Source organism: Pituophis catenifer, unplaced genomic scaffold (genome assembly GCF_029215685.1).
Source record: "Pituophis catenifer annectens isolate HBS135680 unplaced genomic scaffold, rPitCat1.0.hap2 SCAF_1, whole genome shotgun sequence".
In the NCBI taxonomy this organism is placed as follows: domain Eukaryota; kingdom Metazoa; phylum Chordata; class Lepidosauria; order Squamata; family Colubridae; genus Pituophis; species Pituophis catenifer.
This window is the reverse complement of record NW_027256881.1, coordinates 164125450-164149998: the sequence shown is the minus strand read 5'-3', so window position 1 is coordinate 164149998 and position 24549 is coordinate 164125450.

Below are 24549 nucleotides of genomic sequence, written 5' to 3'. Positions count from 1 at the left end.
TATTTTCTGTATCTCTTCTATTCTTATATTTTATATATTCAAAAAAGACGTGTATTCACAAATTCAATTAATCAAAGTGATCTTAAAGGTAATCTTAAATTTCTATGCAATAAAGTCTATATCTAAACCTATAAAAAGTAAATTAAATCAATATCAGAATCTATGTTTCAATTGATATTCAGTTAATATTCTAATAAATTATAACATTGTTATCTAATAAAATATACTTAGTTGATAATTAACAGTTAATTTACTTCTCCAGTATATACAACTTAATTTAATTAGTCATTCAACAAATAGTGTAAAAAAAAGGAAGGGGATTAGAAGAATAGCAAAAGAGAGAGTAGTTTATCTTAATAGGTATATTACAAGACACTGTTCAGAGGTTATTTCACGCAGTTATATTATATTGAAGTCTTTTTTTTGTTTTCCAATATTCATACAACAACCTTTTTACATGTCTTCTGTTCCTTGTGTTGTTCCAGCTACAGTTCTTAAATTTCTAATGTCTTTTTAAATTATTTTCGATGTCCTTCTATCACCTCTTTATCCTCTTAGTTTCCATTCAAAAAATAATCCAAGTATGGGTCCAGCTATCTTATAATAGTCCTTTCTTTCTTTCATAATTCTACTATTCAGTCCTCTTTCTCTGTTTGTATTCTACAATGGCATCTCTTTATGCTTCTTTTCTTTTCAGTCCAATCTTATCTCCTCTGTCTCTCCGCAAACGCCAACACACCCTCCTCTTTACAGTTTACTCACAGATTCCACCAACTTTTCTTCTCCGTGCCTCTGCTGTACCAAAAGTGTTGTTTCTCTTTGATGTCGTCCTGTCGGTTGAAGTTAGCCTGCTGATTCATTCTCCATCCGCCCAGTCAATCGATCTCCTTCCATGAATCCTCTGTTCTGACAGGACCAATCTCACTTCTCCAAATTCCTTTGTCTTTATGGTGTTCTGGCAAAACTCCACTTTTAACACTATCTGCTCCGATCTTCTTCTCTCCCCGGCTATTTGTTGGCTTTTCGCAGCCTCGAGTCTGCCATTTCAAAATGACAGACGCATTCACGCTGAGTTAACAGAGGCATCCGTTCGAGCGGCAGGCACTCGCTCCATGCTTTGCTGCTCTCTGGACTCCCTCTCTAGTTGTCAATGCCCTCCAGGCTCTTGCGCCCCTAAGGGTCCCTAAAACACGAAGAAATCTGGGGTTGAAGAGCAGGAGTCGCTCTTCTTCCACCGTCTCGCCACGAATTGCCAATCGGAAGTCCAGATCATTAAGAATTTATTAGATCATTAAGAATTTAATGATCTAAGATTAATGATTTAAGGCTATTATTTCTAATTTTTAATTGAAAAAAGAAATTGAAAAATTGAAAAAAGTAATTGAAAATTAATACTGTAGTTTTTTTGAAAATAAGACACATTCTGTAAATAAGCCCTAGCTTGATTTTTACATGTGCACCCAATATAAGCCCTACCCCCCCTAAAATAAGCCCTAGTTAAGACCCTGCCCACTCCATTGCACCTGGTTGCATGGGGTGGGGCAAGGCGTACGGGTAAAAATCAAATGAGGGTGGGGATTGGGGTTGAGCTGCTTACCTTTGGACAATTGCAACAAAGCCTTGCACACTCTGACACCTGTGTCACCTTGCTGGTCCACTTCTTCTGAGGCAGCTTGCTGCCACTTTCACACATCGCCCCCAGCCTCTGTTTTGCTGTCAGAGGCCTCTAGGAAATGCCTCTGCAGCTGATAAAAGAGCTCCAGATGGTTCACGCAGCTTCCCCTGGCCTCCATTTTGCATTAGAGGCTTTTGGGAAAGGCTTCTGCAGCCAATAAAATAGGCCTCTGACACAAGGCCAGGGGGCGCCGCAAGCGTCCTGAAGGCCTCTGATGGCAAAATGGAGGCCAGGGGCAATGTATGTGAGCAGCAGCAAGAAGCCGCAGAAGTGGGCTGGCAGTGGCCACATGGGCCATGTGGTGAGACAAGGTCAGTGCCGTGAGGTGAGACAGTGGAAGACATTCCCCCAAAATAAGACCTGATGCCTCTTTTGGAGGCAAAAAAAAAATATAAGACCACGTCTTATTTTTGGGGAAACACAGTCATGATATTTAAGAGTTGAAAAAATAAGCTAAACATTTGAACAAAGAATTGAAAAATTGAAAAGAGAAATTTAAAAAATTTCTCTGCTTTTTCCAGGGTGCTGCCCTGGAAGCAGCAAAGGACTGGCCCATGGCACCTGGCCCAGGCCAACTGGGCACTAATCTACAACCTGGTGGCAGCCATCCAGGCCAGAATGTGATCAACCTTAGATCTGTGAGGCTCCCCTGGAGCCAGTGAGGGCCCACTCCTGCCCTACCCCCTGGGTGTGTGCAAAGGAGGCGACGAGCATGCAGAGCCTGATGTCCCTGGGGACCATCTTGCCCCACAGGCTGACCACATTCTGAGTGCTTCTCTTTCACCCAGGACACCAATCCTTGCCACATCCTGTGTGCATGCCAAGAGGGTGGGGCTCAGGCAGCGGGGTGGCCCCTCACTGGCTCCAGGGTGGCCCTGTGATTCAGATCTAAGGCTGACCATGTTCCAACTCAGTTGGCCCCCACCAGGTTGTAGAATAGATCAGCCCTGCACCAGCACCTCCATGCCCCCCTCATTGGCCTGGACTCACAGCCCTCAAGGCTTCCCTTTCACTGGGACTGCCCCCACATGGGAAAACCACAGCCGGCAGTGCTGCCAATCTCTCCCCCTCCCCTTTTCCTTCCCGAGTGTGGAGGAAGGAAGGAGATGGGAATGAGAAGGAGGGAGGGAGGGAGGGAGGGAGGGAGGGAGGAAGGAAGGAAGGAAGGAAGGAAGGAAGGAAGGAAGGAAGGAAGGAAGGAAGGAAGGAAGGAGATGGGAATGAGAAAGAGGGAGGGAGGGAGGAAGGAAGGAGATGGGAATGAGAAGGAGGGCGGGAGGGAGGCAGGGAGGGAGGGAGGAAGGAAGGAAGGAAAGAAGGAAAGAAGGAAAGAAAGAAAGAAAGAAAGAAAGAAAGAAAGAAAGAAAGAAAGAAAGAAAGAAAGAAAGAAAGAAGGAAAGAAGGAAAGAGATTATGAGAGGGAGGGAGGGTCTGAGGGAAATCCTGCCTTAGCACTTGGCCACTAGCAGCCCTACTGCCCTTTCACCATCCCCTTGCCTCCTCCTGTCCTGGTGGTCTCCCACCCTATAGCTGAGGTTGGTTACAAATCTGAGTTTCCTCGCAAGGAGAGTGAGTGGGCCTCCCTCTGACACACACACTTTGCCCTCCCACACACACCATGAGCAACCTGGCCAAGGAGAGTGAGCACAGCAGCAACAGCCTCAAGGAGGAGGTCCTTGGAGAAGTGGGCTTGTGCTATGCTGTGGGGTGCCTGTGCCCTGAGACCTCGAGTGCTGGGTTGGGTGCTTGCTTTCCTCTGCCTAGGACTCCAGGCAGCCTACAGTGCTGTCCGGGAGCATTCCATGTGGCCTGAGAAGGGCAGTGAGGGTTCTCTGGTGGACAAGGGTTTGGCTCTCACCCTGGTCTCACCTTCCTCCACTGGAGACAATGGATCCCCCCAGCCCCCACTTCCCCAGGCCACCACAGGTACCCCTGATGTGAGCAATGTTAAGATGGCCACATCCACCCCAACCACACCCCACTCAGTTGCAACCATCTGGCCATGCCCACTTGGCTCCCCAAGGTCAACCACAATCCTGATGCGATCCTCAATGAAATCAAGTTTGACACCCCTACTCTACTCCCTGCCTTGAAAGTTTATCCCTTTGCTCCCTGTCCACACATGTTTTGTACTTTTCTTTTTTCCCTGCTTTCTTGCCCTTTGGTTGCCTGGCCACTGCTGAGGTTTTCAGGTATTATGTGCTGATATGGGCACTTTGCTTAGCTGGTCCACCGTGCTACTCTCAGCTGCTGGTCTGCCGTACTGCTCTCAGTCACTGCTGTGGGCACTGCTGCTCAGTTGGTCCTCTGTGCTGCTCTCAGCACTGCTGGTCTACAGCACTGCTATTATTTGTTGCTTGAGGTATTTTGCTCCTCTGCAGCCACTGGTCTGCTTCCACCTGCTCAGGTGTTGAGCTGTCTTCTCTGTCTCTCAGCTTGCTTGCCTGTCTCTCCTCTCAGATGGGTTGCTGGGCCACCTCTCAGTTGGGACACTGGGCTGCCTCTCAGTTGGGCTATTCTCAGCTGGGCCACCTTTCAGCTTGCCCATCTCAGTTGGGCTACTCTCAGCTGGTCAACCTCTCACCTCTTTGTTCAAGGAGTTCAAGTTCTCTTTTTAATCCCTACTGTAGCTAATCTTGATGTTGCCCTCTTGATATAGTTTGTAATCCACACATCTATTGAAAATGACAGATGAACAAAATTTATAAAATAAAAAAAATCTCAGCTTAAAAGGAAAAAGAATAGCATGCAGCCAGGTATCTCAAAGGTTCTGTATTGGGGCCAGTACTCTTCAACATCTTCATAAATGGTCTAGATGAGGGGATAAAAGTGGAACTCATTAAATTTGCAGATGACACCAAGCTCATGGGAATTGCTAACTTTTTATACAATGGACTCAAGATTCCGAAGGATATTGACAGACTTGAGCAGCGGATCCTATCCAATAAAATATAGTTCAGTAGTTAGAAAAATAAGGTCCAACACTTAGGCAGGAAAAACCAAATACACAGGTATTGAATAGACAGTACCTGACTCAACAGTAATAACTGTGAAAAGGATCTAGGTGTTCTAGTGGACCCCCACTTAAGTATGAGCCAGTGGTGTGTTGCAGCTGCCAGAAGAACCAACACAGTCTAGACTGCTTCAACAGAGGGATAGAGTCAAGAATACAGGAGGTGATAGTACCACTCTATCCTGCACTAGGGAGGCCATATTTAGAATGCTTTCTTTCACCCTGCCCGCCTTGAAAGTTGGCCTAGAGTCCACCTGCAGTGCAGCTGCTCTCTGGCTGCTCTCTGGTTCCTCACTCATTCCCGCTCCTTGCCCACTTGCCTGCCATTGCCGCTTGCCCAGACCACACGGCCCAGACACAGCTGCTCCCACTCCTCACATGCTTTCCTGCCATCACCCACCTAATTTTTGGTAAGTAGCTCTGAGTACGGGGATTGTGTGACCCCCCCTCACTTGCCTGCCATTGCCGCTTCCCCAGACCATGTGACACCCGCAGCCCAGGCCCAGCTGCACCCACTCTGCACCCACTTGTCTGCCGTCGCCTGGACCATGCGGTGCCCGCAGCCAGAACAGAAGAAGTGGAGACCTGGCCCGAAAGGCAGCCAAGCCTTGCCATTCCCCCGAGGCAGCGCACCATACTTTCCAGCCCATGGGGCTTGCACTGTGGCTGCCCACAGAGGTAATGCCAATGACGACCTGTGACTGGAGCATCGCCTCGGCCTAGGACACAGTAAAAAGGCCCCAATAATTACACAGGGGAAGGGTAATGGAAGGTTTTTTGGCACATGAGTATCACTCAGGAACACCCCTTCCACCCATCTCCGCCTGTTTGTAACAGAGAAACTTCTCCCTCACTGGGCATTAGCCAAGAGGAAACAGCTGGTATTGAACCCCATTCTGGGGTTCGCCATACCTGGGGGGGGGGGTTGGACAAGCAGCAAAGCGGCAGGAGCATCATGGAGAGATGAGTGAGTGTCAGGAGCAGCTACAGTGGCAGCGGCTGTTTCTGGCTGCAGCAGATCTGGTTCATCTGGTGCCCGGCCTACTTCCCGCATCACCGATCATCTGGTTATCAGGCGGCAGGGAAGCCCACAGCTCACCCAACCACTAGCTGAGCATGCCAATGATCAGCGAGGAGCTGCACCACAGCTGACAGACGATCTAGACGCCACTCCTCAGGCATCCTGCACAAAGGCCACCCAGCGTTTCTGGGCCCTGGGATGTTCACCGGATGGTGGTTACAATGCAGGGGTATGTACAGCCAGCTGGAGGGCATGGACCTTTGCTGATAAAGTGCACTGGGAGGCAGAAGGTCCCAGCATTGACTTTACAACAGACTTTGCTCACACATATCAAACTCATTGAGTACTGAGGTTTCAGCCTGAATAAAAGTTTTGTTGGCTTGACGGTTCCTGAGTGTGAATACTTCAGTTCTACCCTTGAGATCCTTGGATTCTTGAGATAAAGTCAGCACTGCTTTTTCTTTTCCAACCTCCCAAGCAGTTTGGCCAAGGTAGGAGAGTAGCATCACGATGGTGGAAGGGATGATGCCAGTGGGCAAAGTGGCAAAGCCTGCCCGGGAGGAAAAGGTGCACACACCAGAGGCCATGGGGATAGCACACTGCTGATAGGAAGGCTGAAGGAGCGTGATGCCTGTGGGCTGGCCCAGCCAGCAGAGGCCCAACAGGAGGCAGTTCAGGAGCCAGGGCCCTAAGGAAGTGGTTGCACAGTTCATCGGTGGTTGGGGCCCTGGCCCGAGGTTACCAACCCCCCTCCCCCATTCCAGAGCACATTTGATTGAGTGGTGGGAGAGACGTCTGACAAACGAAGAAGAAGTGTTTATCAATAGAAGAGAATATTTGTAGCTCCGGGTTGAACTGTGGGGTCCTTGGTGCTCTCTGAGCTTGATGGTTTTCTTGTAGATGTTTCATTACCAAATTAGGTAACATCATCCAAACTAGAAGGGAGTGGAGTTTGTTCTTATTTTCATATACTAGTGGCTTCCTCTGTCAGTGTTGATCAGTTGCTTCACAAACAGTGTTTTGATTGGTGCCAGGTCTGTACATCCTCAGGCAGAGAAGGGATATTCTGCACCCCTCCCTCAAATGTTCTTTAAAATACAGAGTTTTCCAGCATTCCTTTAGGAATCTCCAACATGCAAACTGTGGTTACTAATCCTAAAATGAATCCTCTCTATCTGGAGCTTCAAAATTTGCTGTTTGCTAGGAAGATGTATAGCTAAAAGTCAGTCTACATTTAGTCTACATCTGACTTCAGGGATATTTCTTCATAACCAAACAAAAGTGTATTTTCTGTGCAGTTCACACCCCTTGCTCACTAGGTCTGAATGTCACAAAGCAAAGCCCACATTTTGTAATTAACCCCCGTAGCCTGATTTGACTGGCAGAGTGTTGCAGGAGGCTGAGTGCTGTCATGCTCCCTGGGCATGCCCACCCACCCAGCCACACCCATCCAGCCAGTCATTAGGGCATAGAACTGGTTGTTAAAAAATTTTCAGCCCACCACTGCTCCAAGGTACCTTCTGATTCTAAAATAAGGGAAATTGCTTAAATTGAATGTGTGTGTGTGTTTCTCAGGAATAATGGAATAACAGAGTTGAAAGAGACTTTGGAGGTCTTCTAGTCATTCCCAAAAGAAAAAATTCCAGTTTGACTTCTATGTTTATTAACAAAATTTCTTCCAACCAACCTATTTATCAGATTCAAATATTTCTTTGCCTTTGGGCATTCTCACCACATATGATAGAAGTTCCCCGGAGCCACCTCGCACTTCCAACATGCCAAAGAATTTCCCTTATTAATTCATGCTAATCTTGTGGGGGGCGAGGTGTCATCTTTTATTTAAATTTTCCTTATATGAAGTTGCTAATGTAATTTTTAATTTTTTTCCCAAGAGTCTGCCAATTGTCCAAATCAATACTATGCCCAAAATATTTATTCCAAATTATCATCGTTTCTTTGACTTGTTCCTCAATCATGTCTTGTTCCAATAAATAGCAATATAATTGCTATTATGCTATGGTCTTGCCCTCCCTGCTTAATAAAATCTTATCTAATTGTGATAATTCTTGCTTTATACCCCATTCCTTTTTGTCTTTGCTAAATTTAGATTGTATTTGGAGGTATGCCCACCATTCCAATTCAATTCCTTCTTCCTTTAAAATGTTTCTCGCTTTCAATTCTCCTCTCTCATTCAGAATACCTTTATAGGTGACAACCCCCCCAATTTAATAAAATTTGGATGAGTATACATTTCCAAAGTTGACACCCAGTTGGGAATTTCCATATAATTACTTCTTTTTGTCTTAATCCAGATATCTAATAGAGACCTCCTGATATAATGCCTCCAGAAGTACTGATGGACTTTATGCTCTTCCTCCCATAAAATAGCATGCCACCCTGTCTGTAAATCATGGCCTTCTAGCGCCAATAGTCTTGTATTTTTGAGATGCATCCACTCACTTATCCATACCAAAGCTGCTGCCTGATAATATTTTCCCCAATCTGGCAAACCGAATCCCACTCTTTCTCTAGCATCTTGTAATAACTTTAATCTAATTCTCGTTTTTTTCCCTGGCCAGATGAATTTTAAAATATGTCTATCCAAATTAGTAAAAAGTCTTTTTTGAGCCAAATTGGTATGCACTGGAATAGAAATAACATTTTCGGTAGGACATTCATCTTAATGGTGGCAATCCTGCCTATTAAAGATAGTTGTAGTTTCCCCCATTTTTCCAAATCAAACCTAATTTGTGCCATTAATTTATCATAATTATCTTCTTTGAGTGTGATGCATCTTGCAGTCAATTGTAAGGTGACCAGACGTCCCGCTTTTGGCGGGACAGTCCCGCTTTTGAGCAATTTGTCCCGCGTCCCGCAGCGTTTTAAAAAAGTCCCGATTTTTCATTCTGCCTCCTGAGTCCCGGCTGCATCCTGAGTCCCCGCTGATGGCTAGAGGGAAAAAACCTGTTTAAACTCTTGCCGCGGGGCTTCAAAGGGCCGCCCTACGTTGATTAGCTCGGCTTCCCCCTCTCAGCTGATTTGCGCAGGGCTCTGCTCTTGCTAAATTGCTCAGCAGTTTTTTTTTTCTCTTTGTGCAAACCAAGCTCAAAACGAAACTGAAAGTAAAACAGGCTGTTGGCTTTGCTGCTTGCTTGCAACGTTGGAAAATTAGGCAGCAGATTTATTTTCCTTTTCCTCACCAAAAAAGGTAGGTGTAAGAAATTGGATTGCATGGAAATAATTGGAATATTCATGTTCATATTGATTAATATACAAAAAAGATAGTTATATAACTAATTGATTTATATTAAAATGTTGAATTTGTATTAAACAACTCATATTACATAATTAACCAATGTGAGGATGGATATAAAAATAGATGACAATGGGAAGGGGTATAATATAGAATAGAAGGGAAAAATTGAATTTGATTAAGATTAGAGATGAGGATGAAGGGTAATATTGGTTTTTTACAAAAATAGATGAGGAATAAATATGGCAAAAAGGAAATATAGAAATTGTAAATTAAATTGAAATGACTAAACACTGTTTAAATTTGTGAACCAGCCAAATATTCTGTTCAAAGAAAATACATTGTATGTTTGTATGTGTGTTTCTAATTATTGTTATTTATTCATATTTGTTCTCTTTTATTCTTTAAAGTTTAACAATTCATTCTTTATCTTAATATCTTTATATTTGTTTGGGGTTGGCTTTCTTCCCTTTCATCTTTTTTATTGTACAGCAATCTTTCTCCTCAAACCTACCACCTCTCTTTTCTTTCCTTCTTACTTTCTCTTTCCCCCACCCTCTTCTTCTCCTCCCTATTTCCTCTTCCTTTCTCCTTCTCCTCCTCTCTTCCTCCCTCTCTTACCGTCACTCCTACTCTAATTTCCCTTCCCTTCCTTCATCCCTCTCTATTACTGTATCCTTTTATGCACATGGACTACTCAGAGGGCTGAAAAAGTTATTTCTGACTGGTCCTCGCACTTTTGACCAGTCCTCGAACTTACGACTGTCCTTACATTTTACGTTTTTGCCCTATCTTGTCACCATGGTGAAGAGAAGCAGTTGTGAAATGAGTGAGCCTTGGTAGTACAAGGGTTTAAAGCACCCTGTTATTAAGCTGCTTAAGACCAGCTGCCTGCAATTACTGCAGGGTTCGAATCTCGCCAAGGCTCAAGGTTGACTCAGCCTTCCATCCTTTCTAAGGTAGGTGAAATGAGGACCCAGTTTGTGGGGGCAATAAGCTGACTTTGTATAAATATACAAAAAGGATGAAGGCTATTGCTGAGCACATTGTAAGCCGCCCTGAGTCTTCGGAGAAGGGCGGCATATAAATCAAATTAAAAAAAAAAAAAAAAAAGTGACCCAGTTGTTAAGAATGCTGCACGGGCATAAATGTGAGGATGGTCATAAGTGTGAGGACCAGTCAAAAGTGCGAGAACCTATCAGAAATGACTTTTTTCAGCCCTCTGAGTAGTCCCTATACACATAGCCATGGCCACCCAGTCACATGACCAGCTAGCCACGCCCACCCAGTCACATGGCCTCCAAGCCATGCCCACACAATAAGCCACGCCCACACAATAAGCCACGCCCACAATGGTGTCCTTCTTACCAATGTTAAAATCTGTTCACCTTACCGTATACACATAGCCATGGCCACCCGGTCACATGACCAGCTAGCCACGCCCACCCAGTCACATGACCAGCTAGCCACGCCCACAAAATAAGCCACGCCCACAATGTCCCTCTTTACCAATGTTAAAATCTGGTCACCTTAGTCAATTGAATTCCTAAATATCTATTTTTTTTCGTAATCTGAATATTTATCTTTCCCTCCAATTCTTTTTTTTTTCTCTCTCTCTCTCTCTTCAGTCATATTTTTGACTATCATTTTCATTTTTTCCTTATTTATTTTTAGGCCCGCTACTTCCCCATATTCCTCTTCAGGCTCTTCAACAATAAAGACAAGATCGTCTGCAAATGCCTGTACTTTAAAAGTTTCTTTTCTTATTTTTAAATCTTTGATCTGTTTGTCTTCTCAAATTGTTCTAATTAAAATCTCTAATGATAAAATAAATAATAATGGTGATAGCAGACAACCTTGTCTTGTCCCTTTTTAAATTGGAAAATTCTTCGTCGTTTCCCCATTGATTACCACTTTGGCCTCCTGTCTGGAATAGATTGCTTTATACATCCTTATAATTTCTCCCCCCCCCCCCGCCCCCCAAATCCATATAATTTAATTGTTCTAATATAAAGTCCCATTTAACGTTATCGAAATTCCACGATGCTGGTAACCTGGCTTCATTCAATACATCATTATATACCTCTAATAACAATGGACTTAGTATCTCCTGATTTCCTGTCAGACCATCAGGACCTGATGCTTTATTACTTTTTTGTTTTTTGTTTGCCTCGGATATCTCAAATGCTGTTATTTCATTATTTAATAAATCTTTACATTTCACCGGGATTTTTGGCAGTCCTATTTTTTGCAGATATTGCAATATCTTACCTTCCTCTATCTTTTCTTTATTCTCATACAGATTTTTAAAGAATTCATAGGCCACCTTTCTCTTCCCCTCATTTTGACATATTAATTCTCCCTTATCATTATATAGTTTACTAATCTGACTTTTTTTCCTTTTGTTTTTTTAACCTATAAACCAACCAGCATCCTGTCTTATTTGTATTCTCAAAAAAATTTTGTTTAATAACTTTTATTTGTTGCACCATACTTTCCTTTTCAATAATATTCAATTTATGCTTAATTGTATCTATTTGTTGTTTCAACTCCCGGGTGGTTTTTTTTTTTTTTTTTTTTTTTTTTGTTCTTTCTGCAATTCTTTCTCCATTTTACTGAGATATTCCAAATTTTTCTGCCGTTGCCTTTTTTGTTTATTATCTTTAGCCATATATGTTATTGCTATTCCTCTCATAAAAGCTTTTGCTGTATCACACAAATTTTGATTATTCATATCCTCTTTTTTATTACTTTGAAAAAACAGGCTCATTTGGTCATCCATCTTTAATTTAAACTCATTTTGGTTCAAAAATGCTTTTTTTAGAGTCTATCTCCTTATCTTTTTTTGCCCTTTCCACTTAATATTAATAGAATTGTGATCTGCCCACAAGTTTATGTCAATATTAATTTTCTCAATTTCTAAATTTAACTCTGTTGATGCCCAAGCCATATCAATTTGAGACCGAGATTGATGTCTACCAGAAATGGGAACAAGAAAAAATGTTTCTTGTTCTCATTTCTTTCCCTCCAACTATCCTTTATACTCAATTCTTCCACCATTTTAAAAAATATATTAGGTAATATTCTTCTGACACCTTTCATTAATCTATCATTTCTGTAATCTAGTTCTCTATCTACAATCACATTAAAATCACCAATTATGCACATGTTATCGTATTCTAAATCTCCATCATGTTATGTAATTTGTTGTAAAATAATTTTTGACCCTCATTTGGCGCATATATTCCAACCAAGATCATTTTTCTTTCCTTCAACATTATCTCTACTATTAATATTCTACCCTCCTCATCTTTACAAATTTGTTTGGCCGGAATTTCCTCCTTTACATACATCACAATTCCCCCTTTCTTCTGCAATGATGAAGATATAAACATATTCCCTAACTTGTTACATTTTAATAGATGTTGATGTTGCTTTTTTATATGTGTCTCTTGCAAAACTATTATATCCAAATTCATCTTATACAATTTATTGATTTTTTTTCCTTTTTCCTGTAGCATTTAAACCATTCACATTTAAAGATAAGATTGTTATTTCATCTTGTAAGCCTCTACTTATACTTAGATACCTTATACTTAGGTCTTGTTGCCCTCGTTTGTCTGACTTCTTTGTATTCTTTGCATCCACCATCATTGTCTTTCCCATTGTCCAGACTCTCTCCTTTCCCATTTCCTTTCTCTTTAATTTGAGATTCCCTCTTATCTGGTGACTGCCCTCTTAGTTCTCCTTCTTCCCTTATTTCTCTTTTCTCCAACTCAACCTCACTGTCAAAATTCTGTCTATAGAACTTTTCAACTTTGTCAACCATGTCCAGTCTAAACCTTTTTTCTCCCCAGGATACCATAATCCCTTCTGGAGTCAACAACCGGAAATTTATGTTTTTTCTTGTTAGTTTAAATGTTAGCATTTGGTAGGGTTGTCTTAATTCTCTTACCCTTCTAGGGACTTGTTTGAGCACCACCAGCTGTCTTCCTCTAAGCTCTAATGGGTCTTCTCTGGTCCTATGCAGGATCTCATCACAAATCAATTTTTTAACGAATCTAATATGCACTTCTTTGGGTAGATTATTTCTACGTGCATAATTAGTATGGATCCTATAGATTTCACCCATTTCATTAATCATTTCCTCTTTCCCAATTCCTAGTGCTCCCACTGTTAAGGATATTGTTGTGTCACCACCAGAGTCATGGTTTATAAAGCAGAGTACCATCAGAAGTTTTTACGCACGGAAACGGTTTTGAGAGTAATTGTGAATAACATGCAGACAAACTGGTTTTATATTACTTTACTTAGAGGGTAAAGCTAAATCATAGTCATTTAACAATCCAAGTCTTAACCATATAAAGTGCAATACAAGATCAATCCAGGGATATAAAATCTTCTTACCAGTTTGTAGAAAAATACAACAAACATTCAGGAACAATATAAAAACAGTTCAATAAATATCAGAAAACAGTAATAAATAGACCATGATCAAACAATGACCATTTAGAGAGATCAACAATAGTTACAGCATAGCAGCAGGTAAAAATATGGTGTAGTGAACACAACTAACCACAATAAAGCTCTCCTTAAATACATTGGCTACAGAGCTTATCCAATCAGGATGCAGAATGACTCAGCAATGTTCTTAAAGCAACATAATACATTTACACAATACAAACATGCAATGTTGGATTATATATTGCCTGGCCAACTAGTTAGGCAACGACCATTTCCTAACACCCACCAATAGGTTGGAGGTCTTCTAGTCCAACCCCCTGCTCAGGCAGGAAAACTGAGGATGCCAAAATCAGAGTGGAGGGCCTGGGAAAGGTGTCAGAATAACAGAATAACACTTAGAAGGGACATTGGGGGGGGGACCCTATACCATTTCAGAGAAATAGCTGTCCAGTCTTTTCTTTAAAACTTCCAGTGATCGAGCACCCAGAATGTCTGGAGCCAAGTATTCCACTGGTTAATTGTTCTCAGTGTCAGGAAGTTTCTCCTTAGTTTTAGGTTGCTTCTCTTTTTGTTCAGTTTCCATCTATTGCTTCTTGTTTTGCCGTCTGCTTCTTTGGAAAATACATTGCCCTCCCTTCTTTGAGGCAGCCCCTCAAAAGCCTGTTTTGTGACCTGCCTATCACACTCTTGGGCAAAGAATGTGAGCCATTTCCTCTTTTCAGTGGTCCATGAAAGTAAATCTTTAGTATGTAGATGCAGACAATAAAGTTGAAAAAAGGTGAACAACATTTTTAAAGAACTATAGATATGTTGAGGCCAGCCATGACAAGGAGTGTCTGGGAGGGGAGGGGCTAGGTGAAGTGCCCCTCAATGTGAGTGATATCAAGTTGGCCATGCTCACCCAGTCACATGACCACCTAGCCATGCCCACCAAGCCACGTCCACAGAACCGGTTGTTAAAAAATTTGAATTCCACCACTGTTAACAATGTATTGCATGACCACTTGTGCCAAGGGGTCCTGGTGTACCTGAACAACATCCTTATCTAAACCACCATGGAGGAGCACATCCAACTGACATGGCAAGTGTTGAGGAAATTTTTGGTGGTGAATCTATACCTAAAACTCTCCAAATGTGAATTCCACCAGACCCGCCTAGACTATTTGGGCCACCGCATATCTCACTACCATAGGGGCAGGCTACACTACCTAGTACAGTGGAAGGGGTATACCTCCACAGATGCTTCATGGATGGGGGACAGATATGAAGGCCCCAAACTCCGTAGGCGATTCTATCAGCGGTATCCTCACAAACCTGGAGGGGGGAAGGACGTTGATCATACATGCCAAGGTGCCATGTCTAATGCCTGTGTTTGATGTCTTCCAGGTGCGCCCCTGGTAGAGAGGATCTACCTGTTGAACCCTAGTCCAGGGTTTGCCATATCTGGGAGGGGGGGTTGGATGGATGGCAAAGCAGCAGGAGCATCGTGGAGAGCTAAGTGAGTGGCAGGAGCAGCTATGGAAGCAGTGGCTGTTTCCAGCTGCGATGGCCATCTGTTCATCGGTGCCTACTTCCGACATCGCTGATCACCTGGTTGTTGGGTGGCTGGGAGGCCCACAGCTCACCGAATGCCAGCTGAACAGTCAACAATCAGTGAGGAGTGCCACTGCAGCTAACAGAGGATCCAGATGCTGCTCCTCAGGCACCCTGCACAAAGGCCGCCCAGAGTTTCTGGGGCCCTGGGACATTCACTGGATGGTGATTACAATGCAGGGGCATGTCTGGCCAGCTGGAGGGTGTGGACCTTTGCTGATAAAGGGCACTGGGTGGCAGAAGCTCCCAGCACTGACTTTACAACAGACTTTGCTCACATGCATCGAACTCATTGAGTACTGAGGTTTTGGCCTGAATAAAAGTTTTATTGGCTTGATGGTTCCTGAGCGTGATTGCTTCAGTTCTACCCAGGTCCAGCCTCGGACCCTTGAGAGATGGAGCAGGGTGCGGCAGGGATGCCTTGCACAAAAATGCATGGGCCGGGGAGGTGAGTTGGCAATGGAAGAGGGGAAGCCTGGGAGGGTCTCTCTCTCACCAATCCCTGGTTTATTTGGAAAATGAAAGGGGCAAGAAATAGAGTGGAGAAGGGAGCAGGGCTGCCAGTCTTCTTTTCTGGGTTGGAAGCAACCAAAATCTGTGTCTGCATTCTGCCTGCATTGCAACATCCAGGGGAGCTGTGTCTGAAAGAGCTTGGCGGTGCCCTGGAGCACAAAATTGGTTTTCATTTCTTTGCATGAAAGAGGGGGAAGAGCATATGGGATGCAGACCTGCTAATGCGCGATCCCCAGAGTAGCCAGATTGTGGGGCAGTGCAGCCCTTTAAGCCAAAATGGCTGGTTTCCCAAAATTTTTTGAGCTTAGCCTAATGCGTGAATAGAGGCATGAAGCTAGACTGGCTCTATATCAACCTGGCTGCAGTTAGGAACCCAGGCAGGGCTAGCTGCCTATTCCCAATGGGGGGCTCTCCAGCGGCGAGGAGTGGCTGGGAGGGGAGGGGAGGGGCTGAGTGAGTGATGTTGAGTTGGCCATGACTACCCAGTTACATGAGCACCAGCCATGCCCACCCAGCTGGTCATTAGGGCAGAGCCAGTTGTTAAATTATTTGAATCCCACCACTGCCTTTAATCATATTAGTTGCTCTTCTTTGCACTTTTTCCAAAGTCTCAACATCTTTTTTGTAATGTGGTGACCAAAACTGCATGCAGTATTCCAGGCGTGGTCTTACTAAGGCTTTATCAAGTGGTACTAATACTCCATGTGATTTTATTTATTTGTTTGTTTGTTTGTTTGTTTGTCAACAAGTACAAGGAAACAAGTAACAGTATAGACATGGACATGAAGCCATGAAAAAAAATGGCACAAAGAAAAGGATATAATTAGGTAAAACATAGCCATAAACACATAGAATGATTACATATAAATGGGGACAGTAGGACAGGAATGGTAGGCACGCTGGTGCACTTATGCATGCCCCCTTAGGGACCTCTTAAGAAACATGAAAGGTCCATGGTAGACAGTTTAAGGTAAAAGGTATGGGGATTAGTGAGACTAACAACAGGATCAGATAGAGTGTTCCAAACATTTACTACTCTATTGCAGAAGTCATATTTCTTACAATCAAGATTAGAGTGAATTACATTGAGTTTGAATCTATCGATAGCCCTTGGGTTATTACAGTTGAAATTAAAGTACTCATTTACAGGTAAGACTTTTTGGTAAATAATCTCATGAACTAAGCATAGGTCAGAATGTACATGGCGTAGTTCGAGGCTATCCAGATGTAAAATTTCAAGCCTGGTGGTATAGGGAATTTTATTTTGAGCAGAAGATTTGAGTACTCTTCTAGTAAAATATCTCTGGACCTTCTATAATGTATTGATGTCTGAAATACAGTGAGGATTCCAGGCAGGTGAACAGTATTCAAGTATAGATCTGGCAAAGGTTTTATATGCCCTAGTTTGAAGTATAGAGTTACCAGAGAGAAAACTTGGTAAAATGAGATTGACAACTTTCAATGCCTTTTTTGCAATGATGTTACAGTGAGCTCTGAGACTTAGATCTTTTGAAGTGAGTACTCCTAGGTCCTTGACAGAGTATGGGTCAACTTTTAGATTATTTCCAGGCAGCAAATATTTGATGTTCTTATTTCTATTGCCAATGTGCAGGACTGAGCATTTGTTAGCAGAAATTTTAAGTTGCCAATTATTTGACCATTCAGATACATAGTTTAATTCATTTTGAAGGACAGTAGAGTTGTCTGTGGTATTGAATAGTTTAACATCATCAGCAAAGAGGACACAGCTGCTTATAATTTGATCACAAAGGTCGCTGATATACAGCACAAAGAGTGGTGGACCTAGAACGCTGCCTTGGGGAACACTGTTAACAGGTGCAGGATTTGATAGGGTGCTACCTATTTTGACCACCTGTTGCCTGTTTGACAGGAATGCAGCTAATCAATTATGCAGGGGTCCAGAAATGTAGAAATTTTGATTCTATGCCTCTGTTTATTAGCTTTTTTGGCTGCTGCCACACACTGCTGACTCATGTTTAAGTGATCATCTACTAAGACTCCAAGGTCCCTCTCATTGTTTTTGAGCCAGATTTCACCTAAACTGTACTTGTACCTTTGGTTTTTCCTGTCCAGGTGTAAAACCTTGCTTTTCTCTACATTAAATTTCATTTTGTTGGATAGTGCCCATTATTCAAGTCTGGCAAGATCTTTCTGGATCCTGATCTTGTCTTTTGGGGTATAAGATGTTGCTGCCAGTTTAGTGTAATCTGCAAATTTGATGACCTGACCCAGTTAATTCATGGCCCTACCCACACAGGGGGAAACACGCTGGATCTGGTTTTTGTCTCTGGACAGTGGTTGAGGGATCTTGATATAGGGGATATAGTTACTGAACCCTTGTCATGGTCAGATCACTCTCTCCTTCGTCTCGACTTTCGAACCGCTGCACCCCGCCGCAGGGAGGCGGAGCCGGTAAGATGGTTCCGCCCCAGGCGCCTGATGGAACCTGACAGATTCCAGACGGAGCTTGGGCCATTTCCTGAGGTTCTGGCACACGCCTCGACTGGAGACCTGGTGGCCACCTGGGATAGGGCGGCTGCTGGTGCTCTGGATCGGGTCGTGCCTTTGCGGCCTCTGACCCGGCACCGATCGCAATTGGCTCCTTGGTTTACCGAGGAGCTGAGGGAGTTGAAGCGCCGGAAAAGACGCCTAGAGAGTAGTTGGAGGGCCAGTCTTTCTGAATCTGACCAGACACTAGTAAGATCCCACATTAGGAATTACTTAGTGGTGATAAAACAGCGAAATGTAGTTATTTTGCTGCTCTTATTGCATCATCAGATAATCGCCTGGCCGCCCTCTTTAGGGTGACCTGCTCCCTGCTCCACCAGGAAGCGCGGGAGGACCCCTTGGAGGGTAGAGCCGAGGATTTTGTTCAGTATCTGTATGACAAAATCACTCAGATTCGGGAAGATTTGGACTCCGACTGGGTAGTCTCAGGGGGAGAGACAGGGGCAGGTCTTGAGAATGTTATCTGGGATGAGTTTGATCCTGTGACCCCTGAGGACGTGGACAGGATTCTGGGTAGACTGAACGCGACCACTTGTTTATTGGACCCATGTCCTTCCTGGTTAGTACTGGCTTCCCGGGAAGTGACACGAGGCTGGCTCCAGGGGATTATAAATGCTTCGCTGAGTGAGGGTGACTTTCCCGCCACCTTGAAAGAGGCGGTGGTGAGGCCTCTCCTCAAGAAGCCTTCCCTGGACCCGGCAATGTTGGTAAATTATCATCCGGTCTCCAACCTTCGCTTTGTTGCGAAGGTTGTTGAGAGTGTGGTCGCGCAACAGCTCCCCCAGCACCTGGATGAAACAACGTATCTGGATCCATTCCAGTCGGGCTTCAGGCCCGGGTACAGCACAGAAACAGCATTGGTCGCATTGGTTGATGATCTCTGGAGGGCTCGGGACAGGGGGTGCTCCTCTGTCCTGGTCCTGTTAGATCTCTCAGCGGCTTTTGATACCATCGACCATGGTATCATGCTGCACCAGTTGGAAGAGTTGGGGGTGGGAGGCACTGTGTTGCGGTGGTTCTCCTCCTTTCTCTCTGACCGGTCGCAGTCTGTGTTGACAGGGGGACAGAGGTCGACCCCGTGGCCCCTCATATGTGGAGTGCCGCAAGGGTCGGTCCTCTCGCCTCTCCTGTTCAACATTTATGTGAAGCCGCTGGGCGAGATCATCCGTGGTTTCGGGGTGGAGTACCATCAGTACGCTGACGACACCCAGCTGTACATCTCCACCCCGGATCACCCCAACGATGCCCTTGAAGTGATGTCCCAGTGCCTGGAGGCCATACGGATCTGGATGGGGAGGAACAGGCTCAGCCTCAACCCATCCAAGACTGAGTGGCTGTGGTTTCCGACATCCCGATATAGTCAGTTGATGCCATCACTGACTATTGGGGGTGAATCATTGGCCCTCACGGAGAGGGCTTGCAACTTGGGCGTCCTCCTGGATTCACGGCTGTCTTTAGAAGAGCACTTGACGGCCGTGACCGGGAGGATTTTTCATCAGGTTCGCCTGATTCGCCAGTTGCGTCCCTTTCTGGATCGGGACTCGTTACGCACGGTCACTCATGCCCTTGTCACCTCCCGCCTGGACTATTGCAACGCTCTCTACATGGGGCTCCCCTTGAGGAGCACCCGGAGGCTCCAACTGGCGCAGAGTGCGGCCGCGTGGGTGGTAATGGGAGCGACATGGCGTTCCCATGTAACACCCCTCCTGCGCGAGCTGCACTGGCTCCCGGTGGTCTTCCAGGTGCGCTTCAAGGTTCTGGTTACCACCTTTAAAGCGCTCCATGGCTTAGGACCCGGGTACTTGCGGGACCGTCTACTACCACCAATAGCCTCCCACCGGCCGGTACGGTCTCATAGAGAGGGGCTCCTCCAGGTGCCGTCAGCCAAACAATGCCGACTGGCGGCCCCCAGGGGGAGAGCCTTCTCTGTGGGGGCACCTACTATCTGGAACGAGCTCCCCCCAGAGATACGGAGGATCCCGGATCTGCGCACCTTCCGCCGCGCCTTAAAGACCTTACTATTTCACCAGGCCGGCCTGGCCTAATTTTCCCCCCCTTTTATAAAAGATTTTTAAAATTTTAAATATCTTTTAGTATTTTATATATTCAATTTTAAATTGGTTTTAAAAGTTTGGGGTTTTAAATTTGTCGGGGCCAAAATTATTTAATTTGATTTTATTCTATTTTTTAAATTTTGTATTGTATGTGTTTTTATTGTTTGGCTGTGCACCGCCCTGAGTCCTTCGGGCGTAGGGCAGTATAGAAATCTAATAAAATGAAAAATGAAAAATGAAATGATGAGTTTTCCTTCTATTCCCTCATCTAAGTGCTTTGTGAAGATATTGAAGAGTACTGGACCTAAGACAGAACCTTGTGGTACCCCACTGCTTACTTCCCTCCCTGTAGATGTAGTATCATTAAGGACTACTCATTGAGTACGGCTTGTTACAAATCCATCTGGTGGTGATGCTGTTTATCTTTCTAGCTTACCAAGAAGTAGATTGTGGGCTACTTTGTCAAATGCCTTACTGAAGTCTAAATATACTATGTCCACAGTATTTCGCTGATCTACTAATTTAGCCACTTTGTCAAAGAATGAAATAAGATCGGTTTGGCGTGATTTGTTTTTAACAAACCCATGCTGGCTACTAGTTATAACTTTATTTGTCTCTAGATGTTCACAGATCTGGGTTTTTTTTTTAATTATTATTATTTCCAGTATCTTCCCAGGTATTGATGTTAGGTGGATTGGTCTGTTGTTGTTGTTTTCCTTTTTTGAAGATGGGAATCACATCAGCTCTTTTCCAATCCTCTGGTAGTTCCCTAATGCAAAGAACTATTGGAAAGCTTCACTTTGAGTGGCTTGAACTTAATTTTATGACAATTCCAAAGGCACCTCTACTCTTTTATAGATGCCTGTTCCCTCTGCCCAGCTCCTTTCTTTGCTTCAGTCAAGTTAACTTGGAGACTTGGAGACAGGGTACATTCTAAAGTGCTTTAGACAGTTGCTTCATGCAGTTGACACCATGGATAGGTAGGGTGTTCAAAGGCCTTTGCTGCAATTCAGCTGGGCTCTGCAAGATGAGTTCGGCACAGCCATTTTTCACCAATGGGTCTATAGGAAAATTGGTCTACCAAATTTATGCAAATTGGTTCTCAGCAAAGCAGATGTTGGGAATAAAATATTTCTTGGATGAGTTGCAGGATTACTCATTACTAAAAAAACATTCCTGTCATCACTGGATACGACAAGTGCCTCCATATTTCATATGCCAGTTCAGATCTATTTCTGATCCTTGTCTAAGTGTGTGTGTGTGTGTGTGTGTGTGTGTGTGTGTGTGTGTTGGAAAAATGGTGTTAACTACAAAGTGCTTTTCTCTTCAGGTATGTGTGCCAGAAAGCTAAAGAACCATGTTAAGAAAAGGAGTCCATTGATTGGCTCACAAATTTATATCTGTTCTGAGCAAATACTACTTTTCTAAATAAATTTAACAGTTGGAAATGCATATCCTGCTCTGTTTAAGAGCATCTGAAGCATAATCTAACAGATTATGTTTGTGATGGGATTACTACTGATTTATAATTCTTCCTATATTTCACCACCACCATTGTCATATCCAATAAGCTACTTGGCATTTCTCATACAAGGGTCATGAAACTGCTGTTGGAGGCAAGAACATGATATAAGTGATACACTTCTGCAGGATTTTAGATATAACTGACAAAGTATGGGAAATACAGGTAGTCCTCAATATACAACCGTTTGTTTCCATGGCAGCCCAAAATTAAAACAGCACTCAAAAAAGTGACATGATTGGGTTTCACACTTACAATTATTGCAGCATCCCCATGGTCATGTGATCAAAATTTGGGTGCTTAGCAACTGGCATGTATTTATGACAGTTGGAATGTCCATGATCACTATTTGTAACCTTCTCAGCCAGCTTCTGACAAGCAAGGTCAATGGGGGAAGTCAGATTCTATTAATGATCACATGACTCACTTAATAACTGCACTGATTCACTTAAAAACTGTGCCAAGTAGTGTCATAAAATGAGGCAAAACTCACTTAACAACTTAAGTCTTGCTTAGCAATGGAAATGTTGGACTCAATTGTGGTCATAAATTAAGGACTACATGTATCCTTGAAAAATAGAAACATTCTCAATTCAAAATGATATGTTGTATAATAGAATAACAGAAAAACAGTTGGAAAGGGACCTTGGAAGTCTTCTAGTTCAGTTCCTGTTCAAACTGGAGACCCTATATCATGTCAATTGGCTGTCCAATCTCTACTTAAAAATCTTCAATGATGAAGCACCCACAACTTTTGAAGACAAACAGTTCCACTGATTAATAGTTCTCACTATCAGGAAATTTCTCCTTAATTCTAGGTTGGATCTTTCTGTCATACATTTTCATTCATTGCTTTTTGTTCCTCCTTCAGTGCTTTGGAGAATAGGTTACTCCAGCTTCTTTGTGGCAGCCCCTTAGATATTGAAATACTTCTATCATGTCACCCCAGTCCTTCTCTTTAGACTAGACATACACAATTCCTGCAACTGTTCTTCGTGTGTTTTAGCCTTCAGTCCTCTAATCATCTTTGTTGCTCTTGTCTGTGCCCTCTGGTCAGCAACCAAACCTGAACATAGTATTCTAAGTCTGATCTCACCAAGTATGTATAAAGTAGTACTGACACTTCATATGATCTTAATTCTATCCCTCTGTTAATGGAGCCTAGGACTGCATTGGCTTTTTTTGCGGCTGTAGCACACTGCTAGCTCGTATTTAATTGGTTATCCTTTAGGACTGTAAGATCCCTCTCACAGTTACAGCTATTGAGCCATGTACCACCTATTGTATTCCTGTGCATTTTGTTTTTCTTGTCTAAGTGTAAAACCTTACTTTTCTCACCACTGAATTTCATTTTGTTGCATAGATCCCAGTGTTCGAATCTGTCAAAATCCTTCTGAATCTTGAGCCTATCTTCAGGGGCATTGGCTATTCCTGCCAGCTTGGTTTTGTGTGCAAATTTGATGAGTTCCCCTTTTATCTACTTATCTAAACCATTTATGAAGATATTGAAGAGCTCTGGGCCTGAGATAAAGTCTTAGACTACACCACTGCATACTTTCTCCCATGTAGATGCAGTTCCATTAAGGACTGCATGTTGAGTACTTTTCTTTGTGGCAGCCCCTCAAATATTGGAACACTGCTGTCATGTTACCCCTAGTTCTTCTTTTCACTAGACTAGGTATATCCAATTTCTTCTTCATATATTTTAGCTCCCTAATCATTTTTGTTGCTCTTCTCTACACTCTTTCTAGAATCTCAACATCTTTTTATATAACGGTGAACAAAATTGGATGCAATATTCCAAGTGTGGTCTTACCAAGGCATTATAAAGTGGTAAAATATAATATAAAATATAAAATGTTAAGAATTCCACTTTCTCTCAACTACTCATCTTTTTGCCATTTTCTTCCATTTATTCACCAATTGTTTCCTTGATCTTTTTCTTGTTTTTTACATATTGAAATAAACTTTTAAAATTGTTTTTTGACATTTGTTGCAAGCATTGGTTTATTTTGAACCTCATCTTTCCTAACTTCATCTTTGCTACATGGAGGTATTCAGGCTACGTGGAGGTATTCTGTTTTAGTTATGTGCCCCTCTTTCCACTTTTTTATACTTGTCTTTTGTCAACACCTCAAAAGGTGATTTCCTATAAAATGTGAAGCATTGTTTTTATCAAATTTAAGAATTCCTTTTGAAGGATGATGCCTGCCATCCACATTTGGGAAATAAGCACACATATTACCTTGGCATAAAGAAAAAATGTTGGTTTGAATAAATTCTGGAAGAAAGTCCTCTAACATTTAGATTTTGGATGACAGCCCTTGATTACAATAGATGCTGCACTATACAATATTTTTGCACTAGACAAAAAGCCATGGTAGAGAATTGAACTGAATCCACATCTGGGATGTCCATTATGGGCATGTTCACAGAGATGCATGCCAATATCGTAAGCAAATATCTTGATTTGTTCAACTCGGAAAATAAAGTTTGCAAAGCACATGAAAGTCAACAAAACCTTTAGAAATTATTTGTTTTAGATATTCTCTTTCTATGTAACACTTACCCTCTGGTTCAGTTTGGCCATGCTTAAAAATTCCTCCACATCCAGTCTGCAAACTCATGACTTTACACTTTATCCTCTTGACTTTTAAATTGTTAAAGTACTTGGCCTTGTACATGGATTTTTGTATGTCTCTGAGTTAGTGTTGACTTCTGGCAACTGCCTAGAGTAATCCTTGCAGTTTTCTTAGATAAATTTCAGAAGTAGTTTACTTTTGCCCACTTCCCAGTGTTGAGATAAAGTAACTGGCTGAAGGTTACCTAGCTGGCTTTGTGCCTAAAGTAGGATTAGAAGTCATGGTGTCCCAGTTTCTAGCCAGTGACTTAACCACTAAACCAAACTGGTT